This window comes from Odontesthes bonariensis, chromosome 3 (assembly GCF_027942865.1).
Source record: "Odontesthes bonariensis isolate fOdoBon6 chromosome 3, fOdoBon6.hap1, whole genome shotgun sequence".
NCBI lineage: Eukaryota > Metazoa > Chordata > Actinopteri > Atheriniformes > Atherinopsidae > Odontesthes > Odontesthes bonariensis.
Genome location: NC_134508.1, coordinates 12,989,765 through 13,009,645, shown reverse-complemented (window position 1 = coordinate 13,009,645; position 19,881 = coordinate 12,989,765). Strand labels below are relative to the sequence as shown.

Genomic DNA, 19,881 nt, shown 5'->3' with positions numbered 1-19,881 from the left:
GGTAGACTGGTGCATGACAGGTAGTCAGACCTCGTCGAATGAGAGCGATGAAGTGGTTCTAAATTTGGCCGACTTGCTTAAGATTCTTCATCCTAATGTTAATGACATCTGGAGGTGAATCTCTTAACCGAAATGAGCTTGTAAGTTTATTTTCGAATTACTGGGAAAGAAACTAAACCTTATGTTTAATTTAAAGATGAGTTTCTCAGCATGTATGCAAAGGACCTGCAAACCCATCCAGGTGTAGTCGCCTACGTTTGGAAATTAAATGTGTACAAATTTAATTACCAAGTTCAATGTTTGACCGCCGTTGGTAATTGGTTTGTTGCAGGGGGCCCATTGTGGATGTTAACTATGATGGAAAGTTAATCAGAAAAATCCTCCTCAAGCCGTTTTTAAATGGTGCTCAGATTTACAAAAGGTTCCCCTTCAACCATCCAACCTTATCTGTCCACATGAAGTGACTCTTGTCTCTGCTCCAGGACTTGAATTTTCTCCAGCCTAATTGTCTCAGAAGGAAGCAAATCCAAACTAGTTACTTTCTCACTGTCTTATTTTTCTTTAGTTTCAAAAGGAAGTGGGAGAAAAGAAAAGAGCAGATAGGGAGAGGCCAGGGACGAGGCAGTTTGTCTGATGTGAATGTGTTTTCTGTTTTATCACTGTAAGTGGATGGGTTCCTGATAACACGCTGCTTCTCCTCTGCTTTCCTCACCATCTGCCAGAGAAACTGTGCCCATGCTGTGTTGTCAGAAATTGTAATTCTTTCTACGCTGGTCATATGTTGTAGACACAATACTTTCTGACACAAAACGAAACTGCTGAGTTGAGTTGTTGAGTTTCGTTTTGTGCTTCAAATGAAGCATATTCCAATTCAGTCTGAAATATCAGATAGAAAACCCAATCCAGGAATTATTTGAATGATCGTATCAGATTATGTTTTATAATTGTTGTGTCTACTCTTTTTACAGCTGAAATACAGTTCCTGTAAGAGTTGTGTCAGGAACATATATATATGTGGAAATAATTTAAAGTAGAAAACATATTCAGTCCAGCAGCCACTGTCAAGTACCTGTATATGTGTGAAGTACTTATGAGCCTGCTGTAGACATTAGTAAGAGGGCTCTTACTAATGTAAGGACCGGAGAAGCAAGGAAAGGGGGGAGCAAATGGGCTAGCTTAGCTACAACGAACAGCTTCTCCAAACAGAAACAAGAGAACTGTGCATTTTCAATGTTTAAAACAAGTTAAAAAAATAAAATCATGAAACTGAAACCAGTTCAAGCACAGGTTAAGCCGCTTTAAAGGCATTTTCATATAGCCATCACAGTCTGAGCAGTCAGACTGACGTCCGTCCTAGTTCCTTACGCACTTATTGTTTCCTCCACCACTGGCACCCTCTATATTTTCATTACCCCCTACCCGAACCAGGGTTTGAATCCCATTCCTTCTTTTCTTACCTCTTTTATTTCTTCCCCTACCCGAACCAGGGTTTGCATCCCCAGCCCGCTGTGACTGGTGTGCAGTTGGTGAGAGGCTGAGGTACCTGACTTATCGCACTTACTCTAGCACTAGTTTTGCTCTTAGCTGTTTGGTATTGGAAGGAAATGCACTTGTGATTTCTTGTGACCTGAAGTTCTTTTGCCTACCGATGTTGAACGCACTTATTGTAAGTCGCTTTGGTTAAAAGCGTCTGCAAAATGACCGTAATGTAATGTAATGTAATGTACCTGAGCTGCTCCATCACTTACAGCTGTCAGCCTCTATGGATGTTCTTTTATAGTCAGAAACTACATTAAAGCCAAATAGAAATGTTGTGTAACAAGCACTGTGCAACTCTAAGAGAACGTTTAGTTTTTAATGATGTGTTAATGCATAACCTTGTGCAAACGTTCTTTCATCATTATTTTACGATTCTTGACGATTCAACTTGAGGTGAAAGTAGTTAAAGTGCCTCTGAAGCGGTGTAAAAATCCTCATTATAGTGTCTGAGTAGCTGCTATGGCTCACCCATCAGCCCCCCTTCCTACTGACAACTTTCTGACCACGGTCTACAGAAAGTCCACTGACTACTCAGAAGTAATTCAAAATAACTTGATGTGACTTTGAGAGCTTTCGGCAGACACATTCTTATTTAAATGCATTTTCATACATCGATTTATTTTTTCTTAAAATAAAACCCATACTGCTCTATATGGAAGTGCAAAAAAAAAAGAATTACACAGGTTGTTCTCCTTTACTGCACTGCAGAGCTTCTGAAGAGTCAAGTATATACATGGAATTTATTTAAATAATTATTATAATAATTATTTCAATAACTTGAAAGTAGTTTGCAGCTGTGTATCAGACTGAGATTCAGTATTAGCAATACTCCATCCCAAATTCTTCTGGACATCACTTCCTCAAACTATGTAGCAGTTAAATAGCAGTTAAAGTCAGAAATTCAGTTGGTTCAGTTCAAGTGTTAAACAAATGTTACTTTTTCTGAAATCACTGAAGCGCAGAAAAATGCTGGAGATGGTTCCTGTGGAGTGAGTTTACACACAGACTTGAGGACCTCTCACAACTGCAGATATATTACATTATCATTATGGGCAAGCGAGATACATTTACAGTCTATTACACGTTATATTTTTGCTTCATGGAAGCATTATGTTTGGACAAACCAGTGTCATGTTAAAGCAGACTGATCACCGTTGCTGCTGTCTGTGTCGTCATTCTGTATACCTACATACCGTGTTGGCTATGGTGGCTATTTAGGGCGGAGGTATAAATCAAGTTTTATGCTGGCATCCACTCAAGGGCATAACCATTGTGCACAACCAGTGTGACATTACTAAGAAAACAGAAGCTTACGGTGCCACTGTGAAAATGAGATTTGATTGATATTTGTCTCCCTGGCGCCTCTACTGGAATCTGCATTTTGTCAAAGGTCTCTCCCTGCAGGATCTCTTAGTGCACTTGTTGGCTTCATTGAAAGAAATGAAAGGCCCCTCAGGGATGGTGTGGAGCATGTTTCATATGCGGACAGCTCCATTACTCCAATACATGTAACGTGGGTTGGAATCACAGTGAGAGTTATGTATAACCCCTGCCTGCCACATTCATCATCAGAAGATGGCTGCAAATCAAATGCATGGTTTACGCAAATCTGGCCTTTACAGGCAATCATAATTTCACATTCTATTTCAAAACACACTACATGAGTAAAAGGACATTAAACGCCTAAAACACGGGAAATGTTGAACAGCATTTTTACCTTTTCAGCGCCTTCTTATAGCAAAAGCCCTGGATAAAATGTAGGGAATAATGTAGGGATTAGGCTCATAATCAATCAAATAGATTAGAACCTGTGACAACAGTGCAAGCAGCGGTACCACATACGGTCCGCAGTCAGCACTGGCAGGAAGTGTTGAGTGTTTTGGCTGTGATTGGCTTCACGGGGGGGGTCTGCAGTCAGTCCTACATCGTAAATCATGCTCCCTGCTCCTTTTGATTGGTTTAAATCGAGCTTCTCTTCTGGGCCTTGACTGGGTCCCTGGGCTTATTAGAGCTTCACACTGAGAGAATAAACAAGCTTGCTATTCATCAGAAATACCTTAAAAAAAAGGAGAGCCAGGCCAGAACAATTCATTTGGATCATCCATTTAGATCTCCTTACACACCCTCTCACACAATACACACTTGGAATGCTGCACACCAGCTTAATACAGCATAGGTCTTTGTTGTTTGATTTAGTTTAGATTTGCAAGTATAAATCGTCCAAACGGCTATCTTGTCACAATGATCAACAGTGTCATTTTATACTTATTGTTTTTTACGTGCGGTAAAGCAAAGGCAGTTTTGCACAACCTCGGTGGGGGAAAAAAACAACATACCTTCAAACACAAGTTTATATTCATGGCAAACAATGACCCACATTTTTGAAGAATGAACAGCAAACAAATCCAAACAGTCCTAGCGTCCTAGTAAACAATTACTGTAAGAATATACCACGCCAACGCACATTTGCCATCAAGTGGTAGTAACAACAACCGCAACAAAAGAAAAGAAAAAAAAAAGAAAAAAATCAAGGAAAACATAGAGGCTGAGAGGAAAACAACTGTAATCTGCTACGTGAGCAGAATGGGCTCTAAACTGCTGGCATCCCAACAAAAGCTGTATAGAAAAAGATGGTATTCAGGTTCAGTTCTGTTTGAGCGAAAGCTCTTTTATCTGGTCAATACATAAAATACAAAAACAAAGCCCCAAAGGGGGGTATTTCAATGCTAGTTATTTCTTGAAGTTGTAATTTAAGACTAACAATAAAATCAGTCGTTTGACATGCCGTTATCCTACCAATCAGCTGCTATTCTTTCTTTCCTTTTTTTTCACAAGCTATTATTATCTTAGTTGCTTCAGCCTGCGCTCTGGTGGGATACGGACACTTAAACTGTGGGACTTTTCTCTGCAAAGAAACCCTCCAGCCTTTCAGATATGATGGTAGAAAGTGTAGATGCAGCAACTTGGCTGATCTCACCAAGGCAGCCTTGAGATCCACATATGCAAACACTGGGAGCTTTACATCACTGACGGTAGCTCTTAATTCAGTCCCGTGAGCCAAGCCTGAAGGACACTGTTATGGAGTGCAAAGATTGTCAGCAGCTCTCGGAGAGGAAGAGACAGAAGAAGACTCGTCTTTACGCCTGTTAACTCGTGCAAATAAGTTAACGCTGTGATGAACTCACTAAAGTTGGCAGATAAAGTGGATTTCTTTCATTGCCTTATTCTCTGGTGGTTGACTGATGGGTTTTTCAATAGCTGTTGTCAATAATTTAGAGAGCTGTCCAGCTGAAGGTCAAACCATGTCAGCATCATGCTGTTTGCATTTTTTTCTTATATGACTACAAATGAGACACATAATTGCGGAGCTTAAATGAAGATATACACCAATCAGCCATGACATTATGACACCCTGTGAAATATCGAGTAGGGCACGCTTTTATCCCACCAAAACTGCACGGCCCTAGAACTCCACCAGAACTCAGCAGGTATGCTGCAGGATCTGGCACCAAGTCGTCAGCCGCGGATCCTTTAAGTCCAGGGAGTTGTAAGGCGGAGCTTCCATGGATTGGACTTTTTTTTTCCCACTGGATTGAGATCTGGAGAATTTGGAGGCCAAGTCAATGCTCTGAAAGCGAACGTGAATGGCAGCGCCTTAAGTTTCCCGGCAGAACATTGCCAAAGTGTCGCACTGTCATCACCGGCTCGCCATCCTCCCATAGTGCATCCTGGTGCCATGTTTTCCCCCGGTAAGCGACGCACACAGAGTCAATAATCCACATGAAATAAAAGAAACATGATTCATCAGACTAGGCTACCTTCTTCCATTGCTCCATGGTCCAGTTCCGATGCTCACGTGTCCATTATAGACACTTACACAAGTGGACAAATCCACAGATGACTAAATCTTGCCTTGATTTAAACAACCGCACACGATGAGGTGAGAAATTGTGCTGCATAAACCCTTTTCTTTGAGGATGAGGACCTATTACTGCAGGTCCTATTGATTGTTCCTGTCAACCAATTCCTCCCACATGCAGAGTCTCTTTGGGCCCAGCCAGCGAGGAGGCTGCATTGGGCACAACATCCTTCAAAGCTTCCTTGTCTTGTTCACACACGAGAAGGGTCAAAAGGAGCACCGGGAACGACCGTGCTCGTCCTGAATCTGAGACAAGATGACAAGTGAGGAGTGGCAGGTGATAAGTCCCGGGGAAGGGCGCTCATGTTGCTGTGTTGTCAGAGATAAAGGGTTCAGAGGCAGGCCACAAGTCAAACAACAGACACGCATGTTCATGGATGCAGTGCTAATCGTAGTCACATGCATACAGTAATGTAGACTCAATTCAGACCAGTTAGCAACTGTATTGTGTGCATGCAAACATCCAGTACTGATGCCCACATTTGACTGAGTGAGTGCATCAGCATTTTTAGTGGCTTCCTTCAATCATATGCAAATGGTAACGATGGGAAATTTTGGAAAGGAAGTTATTATCAATAACTCCTCAACATTTCACAGAAAGAAGAACAAACAAACAGACACATTTGTCATTAAAGACCATTTTGTGGTTCAAGTTCTGATGTCTGCGTGAGCCTTTATGTCTGCGTTTTTCTCCCCAGAGAAAAATATTTTGGCCCGAGGACATATTGAAAGTGTAGGTCCCAAAGAAATAGATAAAATTATGCATGCAAAGTGTCTAAATCACAGGAGGATCCTAATGCTGATGCTCTATAGCCCAAAAATTGATAGAGGCATGAAGAGGCTGAGATGGGTATCAAGCCCATTAAAGTGTCTGCTTCATTTAAAAGGAAATAGAAGAGCCGATGTGACTTGCCATCATTAAAAACTACTTGACAGGGTGGTCTTAACTCTGCCAAGGAAGTTCCTCTTGCTATAGCATCTTCCTCCACATGGTGTCACATGCCTGCGCACTTCTGCCGTGACTTTTCAACCTGTATTGTTTTTAGACACCTAACCGGGATTTTTCACCATTTACCAACCAATCCCTCTGAAAGGTAAGCAGGTGGTTTTCCTAATTAGGAATTTAATTTGGAGCAGATCAGGTCAAAATATCACATGATGAGATTTTACGGAAGAATTACATTCCACAATGTCTGTCTCATTTATCCACCACAGCTTCATGGCATCAGGTGAGGATTTCAGCACACAGGTCAAAGCTGAAGGCCCAGCTCACAAACCTCTGCATCTGTTTTCACTCTGAAGTTCTAACCAGATTTGGTTTTCATACTTTGACAGATTTGATGCTTCGCTGAGGTTTTTGACCCCCTGACCACAGTGCTGTTGTGTTAACAAAGTATGTGTGGTAGAGCTAGACATGAGACTGTTACTCTCAATGAGGTGGCAAAGAAACTGATGTTTATTTATTGTTTTTCTGGTGCGGCACATAGCTGCAGGGTATATACTTAATTTGTTTTAGTCCCACTTATTTACATATGCAGGCATGACTGCCATGCAGAAACATACAATGTGTATGTGATCTTTGATTAATCCAATGAGAGCAGGAACAGCTTCCTGTTAAATTGCTGATAAAACTTAATTTTAAGTACATAAATGAACTACAGATAGACATTGGTCAGCCCAGTTTTAGCAATCTATTCATGAATAATAATTCATGAATTTCATCCAGTTACACTTATTGGTTCACGCTTGTACTCTTATAGAATAGAATAGAATAGAATAGAATAGAATAGAATAGAATAGACAAATACTTTATTCATCCCCCAATGGGGCAAATTCAAATAATATTATTGCACTTTTAGTCTGGTCAACAGAAATCTATTTATTTTTCTTTTGTTTTTCATTCTAATTTATTGTCTTTTGATTCTTTTGCTATCTAGTTAGTCTGGTCTCTTTTTTTTATAGCTGCTAAAGGAAACATATCTTTTTAAAATGTTCTGTGTCATTCTATTTAATTTGTGTTTCGCCTCTTGCGTTTCTTATTTGCAAATATACCAGATCTGTAAGCTCTAAATATGATAGTGTTTCATAAGTTCTTTAGTCCCTTTTATGGAGTTATTGTTTGTTTGTGTAAAATTCAGTGTTTCGAGATGCAACTCTAGTTCTGTGACACATGAGCAGGCCCTCCAAGTACTTCACTATTGGTTGTGGTGAGAGGTCAGGCAGGTTGCCCGAGTTAAGTGTGTGGTGGCCATTCCAGCCACTATTTGGCTTCGCCCCATATGCATCCTGTCAAAAATGTCTTCACTGTATCACAGTTAATCACTTACTTGTTTGCTTAGTTCAGGTAGGGCATAAAAGTATAGTCATTCACTTTTCATTAAATGACTCAATCTGTCTGATGCCGATCACATCCCATATTAAGAATGTAAACATCGTCCACGCCTACTTTACTGATGTCAGTGTAGGAGTTTAATGCAGCATGCCAATCTAGCTTGTATGTTACAATTAAAGAGCTTGAATGTGGTACAGGCAGTGAGCTTGTGTGGTTGACAGGCCAGTAATTGCAGGAACTGCATTTGAACCATCGCTCTCACAACTCACAACTCTGATGATACAAACATTAATCACCACAGCCGTCTGAACCATCAAGCTGAGCTGAACAAATGCACATTCCCAGGTACCACAATGAGGCTAACTATAAAAGGAAGATTGGAAAAGTTGGTTTAAAAGTTGTTTGAGACTCAGCTCCACAATGAGAGGCTGCAAATTCGACAAATCTGTTTCTTTGGTCTAATTACCACTACACATCTGGAAACTACTGTTTTCACTTAGTGACAGATGTCTGTTCCCCTGTGAGTTCTTCCTCTAAACTCGATTTAGACAGATGTGTTATTCTTTATCTCGGTGTTTAAAAAGAACCACCAGCGACATTAAAACCAAACATACAGTGTTGGAAAATGATTGAAAGCAGATGCTCCTGCTGCAGCACCCATGTTCAGTGAAATGAGCAGACATATTGAAGCCTGTTGGGTGCCATTTACTTAAAATTCCACCCAGCGTTTCAGATTCTATGCTAAATTATATTTGGGGATCATGGTGCACTTCAAATATTTTCTCTGAGCAACAAGACACTTTGCTGCCTGAGAGGAAATTCCTTCCAAAGCACAAAAATTCCACCAGAGGTTAAAACATTTGCTTTATGTTTTTAGGGGGTTATTCAGACAACGGTTGTAGGGGTGATTGAGCCTTTGTCAGGTAACTGGAAAAAAAACACAGTTATGCATCCTCAGCAACAGTGCAGCAGCACACATTCTAAGACTCGAGATGGCAATCTTTTTTTTTCTCCCAACAGCAAAACAGTTTCAGGAGAGTGTGATGAATTCAGCCTGAGATGGATGACTTCTCAGCAGAAGACTTCTGTGCACCTCTGCTCTGTTTTTTTTTTCTTAAGGGGAGAGAGCATCATGCTGTGCTACAAAACTGGCTGAGCAAGTGAGAAAAAAAAGGTATAGTGGGTACTGGAGGTGTGCGGTGGTGGATGAAGAAGGAAGAGGAGGGCGGTATTGAAAAATGAAACATCTGCAAAAGCTGAAGATACGTGTCCCAGCTGAACTGGAGGCACTTTAAAGTGTCAAATGGAAGCGGGGATTCTCACAGCCGGGCAATTTGAGAACAATCAGTGTGAACTGTTGACGAGCTCCTCCTGGCAAGGCGGAGCCAGTGGTACCATTGTTCATGTCAGCAGCACTTAACATGCTACTGCAGGGGAGAAAGAGTCCCAATTATAAAGGGGGGCCAGCAAAAAAAAAAAAAAAATTCATTTTCCCCATTAAAACTGACACCAGTGCTTTGGGTCGATCGTCTCAATAATCTGCTCTGTTGCCTATGTTGTCAGCTCCACTCTGAACATTTCAGTATCTGCAGGCTGCCTCTCAAGAAATCTATCTCAGTCAATCAAGTCACCACTAACCGTCCATGTAAACATTAAAGCTATTGTAAGCATTTAAGCACTGTGCTGTGTAAGCTGGAGAGCCTATACATTTTGCAGCAGCTTTCACAAGATTGATAGGCCAGATTGATACAATATTTATACAATACCAAAAAAGCCATGCACTAACAGGGTCTGCATAAATTATCTTTGGAAAGAGAGGCAAAGATGAAGGAAGCAGCAGCAGCAGCAGCGAGAAAGCTCTCACTATCTACTGGTACCCTTATTTAGTACACTGACCAGGGCATCAAAACCTGTCGGACTGAGTTTAACTTGAGCGGGTATCCATCCACACAGCACAGGATACTGAATTTCACCCATGAGTGAATGGGCAGCAGCATAAAAAAAAACTACTGGTTGGATGGAGAGAGGTGTCGTGAATGTGTAGGTGTACTGAAACTCTTTGAGTTAAGGAAGAGCTTTTTTTTTAATTTGAATTCACCTCTGGACTAGAGGGCTAAATGACCATGTAAGGCCTCAGGCAGGCTCGCAGATATAATAGCATGCAGGCACACTGTATATATATGAAGTCACAGTCTGATTCATCAAGACTGATCTCTTAGTAAATCTCACAATCCATCCAGCCCCTTCTGAACACTTTAAGGATGAAAAGGTATCAATAAGTGGAATTATAAAAGAAGTCATTTAACCATATGAAGAACTCCCGTCATTAAATGTCAAAGTCACCCTGTGCACCATAAGAGCCTCGGTTATGTGGCTATCAAACTACTCAAGATGAAATAAGGAATTAAGAAATCATTTCACACACACTTTGTGGACAGAGCAGTACACAAGGTCTACAGGTATATTCGCATTAGTTAGGTTTTTCGTAAGCGTTACATACAACCTGCATCTCCTTTTCTTTGCCAATCAGTGTTCTTTCACGGCCTTAATTTACTTTCCTGCAGGTGTGCGAATTACATCATTCTCATCTGAATATGTATGGACAACGTATTAAGCTACAACCCTGTTTATTTCCTGATCTTCTGGTGACCATACTTTTGTTGGTGGTTAGCTACAACATACAACTCTTTATGTCTAGTTTTATATTTCTTAAGGGGAGAGAGCATCATGCTGTGCTACAAAACTGGCTGAGCAAGTGAGAAAAAAAAAGGTATAGTGGGTACTGGAGGTGTGCGGTGGTGGAGGAAGAAGGAAGAGGAGGGCGGTATTGAAAAATGAAACATCTGCAAAAGCTGAAGATACGTGTCCCAGCTGAATTGGAGGCACTTTAAAGTGTCAAATGGAAGCGGGGATTCTCCCAGCCGGGCAATTTGAGAACAATCAGTGTGAACTGTTGACGAGCTCCTCCTGGCAAGGCGGAGCCAGTGGTACCATTGTTCATGTCAGCAGCACTTAACATGCTACTGCAGGGGAGAAAGCGTTACAAACAACGTGCATCTCCTTTTCTTTGCCAATCAGTGTTCTTTCACGGCCTTAATTTACTTCACTGCAGGTTTGCGAATTACATCATTCTCATCTTAATTTGTATGAACAACGTATTAAGCTACAACCCTGTTTATTTCCTGATGTTCTGGTGACCATACTTTTGCTGGTGGTTAGCTACAACATACAACTCTTTATGTCTAGTTACTGGTCGACATTTTGTCAACTTCAAGCTGGGACTTAAGGGCAAACACAACACTTTTCAGACAAATAATTGTGTTATGTTGGTAAATTACCACTGTCAACTAATGTTACACACAGGAACAACTGATAACGTGTTCTCTATGGCTGTATAGCTGACTTCTGTATAATCATTGTATCGTTCGATTCAGTTGCCAGCTTAATCATAACTTAATGAATGGACAATACTTTTATTGGCTAATCGCTAACATTTACACAGCTAATGTGTCTGTATGTGCTCTATGAAACTGTATCAACTGGAGGGAGCAAAGACAGCAGTGTTGGTACTAACACTACTAAGCATTAATTAAATATACTCATTTTAAGTATTGATTGTTACCAGAGAACTGATTTTTTTTTAATCTACAATAAACTTTAACTGTATAAACGATAAAATAAAATGCACTCTTGCTTTGGGTGAACATGACCTCACCATATATTTATAACTACTGCAGATGTTGGGCATCTTATATTCATGGGCATCTATAATATTTATATCATATTCCTGTGCATCCATTCGAAAGCCTTGAGAAGCTACATGGACACCTTTTGATACACCTGTTAGGTGCATTGTGATGACACAGCATAGCAGGGAAAGTCTATGGGTAAATAATGTATGATAAATGAGTAATGTAGAACAGCTCACCCTGAGAAGAAAAAGATGTTCCTGTGAAAATAAAATGTGTTTTGTTGCATAAAAAAGATCTGTATTTTTTTTGTGGACCAGAGGATGGGCACCTGGTGTTTACCTTTCCCCTTAATTCCTTTTAATTATGGAGACCTGCTGGAAGTGGAGTGAACCTTCATCACATGAGAGCGGAGGAACGTGTGTGTGTGTGCAGTTCAAAGTGTTTCAATCATACTGCCCCCACAGCTAATACATATGTTTTTGTTTGGTTGTGTTTTTTATTTTGTTTTTTATGTCGTGCAACTGCCTGAATTAGCCACATCCACCTTGGTTACTGTTGCTACATCTTTCAAGCTTGCTATTTTTGCCCAGAACATGCAGTCCACAATAATAATATACCATTGTTATTGTATTTACTTTTAAAAAACTATAGATAATGTGGCTATTACCTCATAAACCATAGGTCTATCAGTTGTCTGATGACAACACGTCCATCTAGCTTACAAACCCTTTAGAAGTGTTGGTTTGTGATGTTTTAATTATCGCTTCCATTCTTCTACTTAAAAAAACATACCCTGGGCAAGCAAAGCAAATTGATGTAGATGTATGCTTTATGCTATATTGATTATGTAGAATGAAAGATGTCTAATGTTATCTTGAGAAGCGTTTTCATCTGGAGAGCAAAGCTCTTTATGTCCAGCAAAGATGATGTCATGTAACAATAAAAGGACGATAATATCCAAAAACCAGCAGGGACAGTGGATTTATCTGCGGCCTCAGGATCCATACCGAAAGCTTGCTTTAACATCGCTTTATAAAGTTCATCTAGAGATGTATGCACATGGATTATCTTGTATCCTGCTCATTTACAAGCCAACATTTAACTATAAAAGGTCAGAGCAAAGTACCTCTTGAATGCTGATTCAACAAAGGGATTCTGCTCACTGGTATGCCTTTATGGCAACAAATGAGAGGAATTTTTTTTTTTTTTTTGCAGTACAGGAATGATTTAACAACTTTCAAGAAGATGACTTAGATGCATGATATCAAGACTGATGAAGGTCCAAACTATTATAAGTATGGCCACACTCAGCCATGCAAACAAAAATGCAAGGGGCGAACAAGAAGCAAAAACAGTCCAGCAACCCTAATACTAAAAATGGACATGGTGGGGAAAAAGAGCCATGGAGCATGAGACGCAAAAATATCCAAAACCAGAAAACTGGAAAGTGAAACGCATATAGAGAGAGACTCAGATTTTATAAATCCTGCCACCTGCCACATCCCAGCAACAGCTGAACGTTCCATATTCTAACACCACAGCCGCCTCGGTCTCCACTCGATTAACAATTCTAAATTAGACACCTGAGCCGGGCTTTTCTCCTGCTGTAACCTCCCGCAACAATGTCACCTGAGCTAACAGTACGACTCCCGCTATTAGGAATAACATCAAGGCAGCGTTACAGCTGTAACAAGTAAAAGAGTTAAAGAGAGATTAAATACGGTCTCGTCACAGTCGCTAAGCAAGTGGCTGACCGTCATTGTTCAGGGCACAGAAAACAGTTGTGATCTTTTTTCTGTGCTAATTGGATGCAGACTTTAGTAAATGAATGTTTATGGTGCAGTACGTCTTAACTTTTACTGTTAATAACTAAGGGAATATTTTTGTGGAACTTTGTGTCTCTTCACATCTTTGACCTCTTTATGTCCGATAATACAACAATAACAGATTGCTTTTAGATTGCGTCTGTATTTTCGAAACCTCACCAGATCCCAGACAAATTTAGAATGATAAAAGAGCCTCACCATTGCAGCTTCCACATCCATTTTGAGCAGCACTTCTTAATCCCAATTAATCTGTTCGCAGGATGTGAACATCTTGAAATGTGTGGAGGCTCTTGGTCAAATGTCTGCTGTCTGTAATCACTCTCAACAAAATGTTGTGCACTCAACAAGGCTCCGATGTGAAAGGTTAACTTGGGCAGCTTCAAGATTGGAGCAACTTCCTTAATTCGTTTGCACTCTGATCACAGAGCTCATGTTTTCCACTTACTCAGAGCTCTTGGGTGACAAACAACGTCCTATGAACTTGATGCTACATTCGCTGTGATCCAGGTACATCCTGTAAAAATCTAATCTTTTGTACCGATGATAGTGTTTCACCTGACCACGGAGCTTTTTTCTGCTCCAGCCTGCCATCTCAATTTTCATCAGTCATTTCAGGTAAATGTCTCCAAGCTGCTGATCCAATGTTTGGATTTCCCTGCAGGAATTTTCGTCCTTCTCTTGACTGAACTCGTGGGCTTTCTTGCATGACCAGGCATGTCATGGCAAAGCATTTGGATTTAGGTCAATACTTTGACTTGGCTGATCCAAAACATTAAACATATTCTTTTAAAAACTTTCATCGTAGCTTTGTTTGAATCAAGAGGATCATTGCCGTGTGTGAATACACTCAGTCCTGCTTTACTTTTTGAAGCAGAGGCCAATCACCTAGTGTATCTTTAGCCATAGTGTTTGTGGTCCATTTGATGGGCAGAGACGGCTCCGCTCCCCTTGCTACCCCAACAAACCCCCCCACACACACACACCTGCACACTATCAGACATGGCAACTGGTGCCCGTTATCTTTAAGTTTGAAATTCATTTCCATGTAGTAAATGACCTGCTCTGCGTGCTGTGGAGGAGAAAGAGAAGCCTTGTGATACCGACCTTTCATCTTCACACCTTCTCTCCAGCTCCCGCATGGTCATTCAGAACAAAGAAACGCACACTTGTATTCCAATATGAGAAGCACGCCAAAGGTGTTACAAAAAGCGTCTTACAAACGAAAGGCTGTAACCTTGGCCCCTGGACTGCACTCGGATCCACAGAGAAAACCTTATCCTTAAAAAATGATATTCTTTTATTCTTTTTTTTACTGCAATAACACCATTCAAATCCGACCTCCCACAAATGTGGGTCTTCTCAGATTCTCATGCTTGTCCAGGTGCTTTAAAGCAGAGGCATTGTTGTGTGAGGGTAACCTTTCACCCTGGCTGCCCTTTGCGTGAATGCCATCTCTGTTCTGTTAGTTGTTTTTTGGATGCAAAATGGCATCTGATACTGCAGTGATGGCTGAAGGATCGCATGGCTTGAAAAAAATGTCCCTTTTTTTCATTTTTGGCTTTTGTGATGTTCTATTTCTGTTTGTTTCTCGTTTTGTCATGTGTCCAACACCTTTCACTTTTCCCAGTTTTTCATGGAACTGTTCACTAAAGCACAATCACTTGAATTCCTAAATATATGTCAGAAGCAGGGCAAAAATCATGTTATCACTGCCAGATGATATTACTTCTTACTGTTGATGCCAGTGCTACTCTCTTATAAAATGTCATTGTCAATTATTGAAATGGTGAACATTTCTCCAAGTATGTTATCAATGACAAAAATCCACCAAACCCTGCCAAGCGTAACAACTAACGTGTGAAATTTTGATCCGTTTGGCTTGCCGTTCTGATTTCCCAGCCCATTGAGAGGTGCCCTCTACTTCCTCCTCCTGATTTCCCACAGACATCAACATGACAGCTACTTAAACTATGACCTGTTCTGCCTCCGCCAGGGAGGCTACAGGCAGGTCACATCCAGGTGATAAGTCTTAGTGATCCAGATGATCCTCCTTTCATTTTTCCGCCTGTGTGCGCTTCACATTTACTGACCTTCCCAGTCCATCATTTTTAGCCTTAGAGTCTGCTTTGCAAATGGAGTGATGGGGGTTCCACCGTGTCTGACCGAGGTCGGCAATCGCTGCACCGATGAAGCTCACAGTCTTTGTTTGGCCTTCCGAAATGCTGATCAGGAGTGGACTGATCGTTATGATTAAATCAACATAAGCTGGTCAAAACTGTTGATGGACAAGTCCTCGAGCTTGTTTTGAGTGATGCGCCTGAACCACTTAGGTATCAACCTTAAATGTGGAAAACATAGTTATGTGTGAAACAACAATGTTTATATTCCACTGAATCCTTAAACTACCAGCAAAAACCTCAAAGCTCCACCCTGCCTCCAGCTTGAAGAGCTGCAAGAAGCAGTCTATTTGACTTTGTAAACAATGTTACTTTATTCCATTTCCTGAATGAAAGATTTACACTGCAGTATTAAGGATTAAGTATTAAGGAAGCATTTTGATTTGGAGCTCTATTTTTGAGTAATAGGTGTTCCTCGTTGTTGGAACCCTCTTTCCAGAGCAGTTTTCCTCTCTTTCTTCTTTGTCCTCTTCTATTTTTCTCTTATATACAAGCAGTCTGAGGGGAATATGTGACTGTTAATCACAAAGTCGGAGTCAGGAAATAAACAACTCTATGTGGGAGGAGAGAATGAAGCAGGAAAAAAAAAGGGAAAGCAGAACAAATAGATGAACCGAGGGAGAAACCACCAGGTCAGATGAGCGAGTACTAGTCCCCTTCTCAGCCGCCTGCCAGCAAACGGCGGGCTAACGTGATCTGCATCCTAACCAGACGCAGCACAGCACTTGTCCTTTGGCATGTTGGACATTCACTACCTCCTTCAAATCGAGCTGCCAAGACAAAGGGCGAGTCTGTAAAGCTTCAAGGTCAGATATTAGATCTAGATGGAGAATAATAAACATGTTTGAATTGGCAGCCGTGCGCCTTGCCCGGACAACCATTCAATTACAGAGTGACAGTGCGCTTATTTAATGCACGATCTCAGTGCCTGATTGAATTTGAATTGTTGCTGCTTGTGGGATTATAAAACATGACAGGCTTTTTATAAGGTGTAATTAACGCTCTGATTTTAATGGGGACATGACAGATATTAAATTGGTTTCAGAACTCAGTGTCAGTTGCTGACTGTTAGGGATGCTGTGTGTGCATGTGTGTGAGTCGGGGTGTGTTTGTGTGCATATGCCTCAGATCATTGTTAGCATTTAGATGTCCTTCACCGGTCTTCCTTTGAAGGTTATTTACAAAATAGTTTAAATGTTTTCGCACGTCTTGTGATTTTTTATAATGACTGTAATTTCTTCTGTTTAAAGAATTTCAGTTAAATCTGAAAAAAACGAGCGATTTTTCAACTCAGTAAATCACCAAGGCAATTTCTCACAATTAAACCGATGCAGAGTCACACACTCAGAGGCAGGTTTGTAAGATTCGAAATCAACAAGTATGATCTATTCAAAGCTGTTGAAAGTTTAGAAAATCCCTCCTCAGCCTTAATGATGTCTCTAGGTAGCTTGCTTTTGTATTCGTCTTCAGCTGAACAGCTTGCAACACAGCTCAACCATATGGCCCAAATGAATAAGCAACTGCAACAAAAAAAAGTTCAAGGAAGTACAACCAAAGAAAAAACAGGGTCGGTTTTCTTGGCACGTAAGGGAGGAAAAAAAATTCTAATAAGCACCGACTCAAAAATGTAACACTGTACCAGCATTAAAATCCAAAGACTTTTGTGCAATACCAGGTGCAGTGGCCTTGCACTTACTGCATGATTCAGTGACCACATATCGCATAGTATTGCGCATGCTGTAAGTTGTCATGTTGCACCAGATCCTCCTGTCTGTCAATCACTCCTTTGTCTGCAAATTCTAACGTGAACCCCTGCTGTTCCTCTCCACTGTAATTCTATGGCTGCACCTGAAACAGCAGTTACGTGCAATCATCCGAGACACGTACCCTATTTGTCCCATCCCTGTGAGCACCAGCTGTAGCTTTCTCTCTGTCTTTCTGTGGCATAAATATCGTCAAATTGACTGTAGAATAGCCAGTTAAAACAAACAATTAGTAAACTCATTTCCCCGAGGGAGCGACTGTCAGAGGAATTCATACCTATCAAACTGATCTTTGTTAGCACCTTCATTGTTCAGATAGAAGCCATTGCGAATGTGTTCATGTGACTGTCATACACAGCATCCTCATTACCATGGAACCCTGAAATCAAGGCAGAAACCTTTATCTACTTCATCTGCTTAGAGTATCAGGCCTTTATCTTTAATTCGTGTTGATATTAATGGAATAAGTTATATTTTTCTACAATGCCTTATTTTGATGTCTTGTTTTGATGATTTTATATATATTTTTATATTTATGTACTACATATCTAAAGGGATACTTTTGTGCAGCTTAACATTGTTTGGCAAGGCCATAAACAGCACAGAGTACAGACTTTCAGCATTATAGATTAAAACATACTGCTAAAACATTTTCGAAAACAAACATTTCTGAAAACTGATCTTCAGAAATGTCATGCATACTGTTTTGAACTGTTGTCCTAGCAGTGAGATGTTGCAGAACACATAAACAAACTTTTTTTTTTTTTTAGATGAAAATTCACAGCCTTTACATTTCTGTTGCTCTAATGCACCAGTCTTATGCATAACCATCTCAGGTAAATTACAGGTCATTTTCCAATTTAACCCCCGTGGATTGTTAAGTCAGAAATCTCCAGACTGCAAAAATAGGTTTAGAGATTCAAAGCAGGCTCACGCAGGGCAGAGACCATTTTGAAGTTGATACCAAAGAGCAGAATTTTCCAAACTGTCTGATTGTGGCTGGCCTGGAGAGAACCGTCAAGGCACTTTGAAATCATTTTCAAGTAGCGACACATTTCTTTGTTTCTTTGTTTCATTTCTTTGTCGCCTCCTTTTTCTCTCAGAACAAGTGTCAAACTTTGAAGTCTTACAAATAAGCTGAACGTCAATATAGGATCTCTGAAATCTTCGGTGTCAGCTAAACCACAGCTGTATCATGACAACGTTGCTGATTTGAGGCAAACTTTGATCACACATGTGAAAATAATCTCACTGGCATTGGTGTGATGCAAATAAATTAACCTTAAACCTAGCGAGATGTGAGAAGGTGGCCGTGTTATATGAGTGTCTATCTGAGCTCTCTCCCTCTGCCTCCATCAACGTGAAGAGTTGCATCCATTTCCTCTCTGGAGGGTTCATGGCTGTGGGGCTGTGGCTTGTCAAAAACAATTACATCCCTTGGTCTCTGGGAGGGCCTCCTCTTAATTCGAACTGATAAGCATCTCCTTGCATATTAGCAGTGAGGCCCAGCGGTCATTCTGCTCCCACAGATAATGGACTGGGCTGGCAAACAGCATTTGTCAGGGACAGCCACTTACCTGGGTAGTGCACGACATGTTGAGCAATGCTAATAATAGCCACTCAGCCAGACTAGCAGTTAGCAGGCCGCGAACCCCAACCCTGCGGCTGGCCAATCGATAGTCATTTACTCTCACTTTCCTTTCAGCTCGACAGAGAAAAAGCTGTATGAGTGACTGAACCTCCTTTCAGTTACTGTAAAGCTGGACTGTGAGAAAACACTTTTTAGTACAAACCCCCCCACCCGCTACATCAACTTGTTCAGCCATTGTGCCCGGGCCATGTCTCTAAAGTCTAAAGCATGAATGTTTGATCTGAAAAGTGCATATTTGCTAATCAACTCAAACCCCCTACGATGTAAAGTTTACAGGAGCACGATTAAAGTATAACTGCAATAAAAAAGCTGGAGGGAAAAGGTGATGGCGAAACTGTGCATTTATCTTCATCTGGTAGCAGTGTGAATGATATGCAAGCCTAAGGCTTGTAATATTCCTTTAAGCAACTTTAGTCCAATTTTAATACATGTTGCTCATGTGTTTTCACCTCTTTGCCCAACCCTCGACTCAAAGGCATTATTACACGGAAAAACTGCAAAGAGGTGACCAGATTAGAGGTGACAGGAAGAGGCTAGAAACAATGACAAAAAAAAAATGATGGAGGAAGAAAGACTGCGAGTGACATCAAGACATTTCCTAATAAGAGTCAGAAATGCCAAGAGGAAGGGGACATATGACAGAGGAAGAAAATAAGGAAACAAACACAGAAGTCAGGAGGAAAAGACAGCACGATTATTTTCTGTTCATCATGACCACTCATGCAGCACACCAGCAATAATGGTGTTCATTTGGCAGGCAAGTCTGCCGACGTGGGACGCCGTTTCCTTATGGCTGCAGGTTGGCATTAGCCCAGCACACTTGTATCATTAAATCACTCATTAGAGGCAGAATAAATGACATAATTTGATTTACTGTGCCAACATCACCCACCCACCAACCGGGTGAGTTGCATAAATACAATTACAAGGCAACAACGACTTCAGGGTGGCAGAAATTATCCAGGGGAACGCATCAGCTCTC

At 40.8% G+C, this 19,881-nt stretch overlaps 1 protein-coding gene across 2 annotated transcripts in view; it reads right to left on the bottom strand.

The window, feature by feature from the left end:
- The window catches only part of cdh4 (cadherin 4, type 1, R-cadherin (retinal)), a 216,047-nt gene that overhangs the window by 164,252 nt on the left and 31,914 nt on the right, over window positions 1–19,881 (bottom strand). The gene's annotated exons all lie outside the window — the stretch shown is intronic.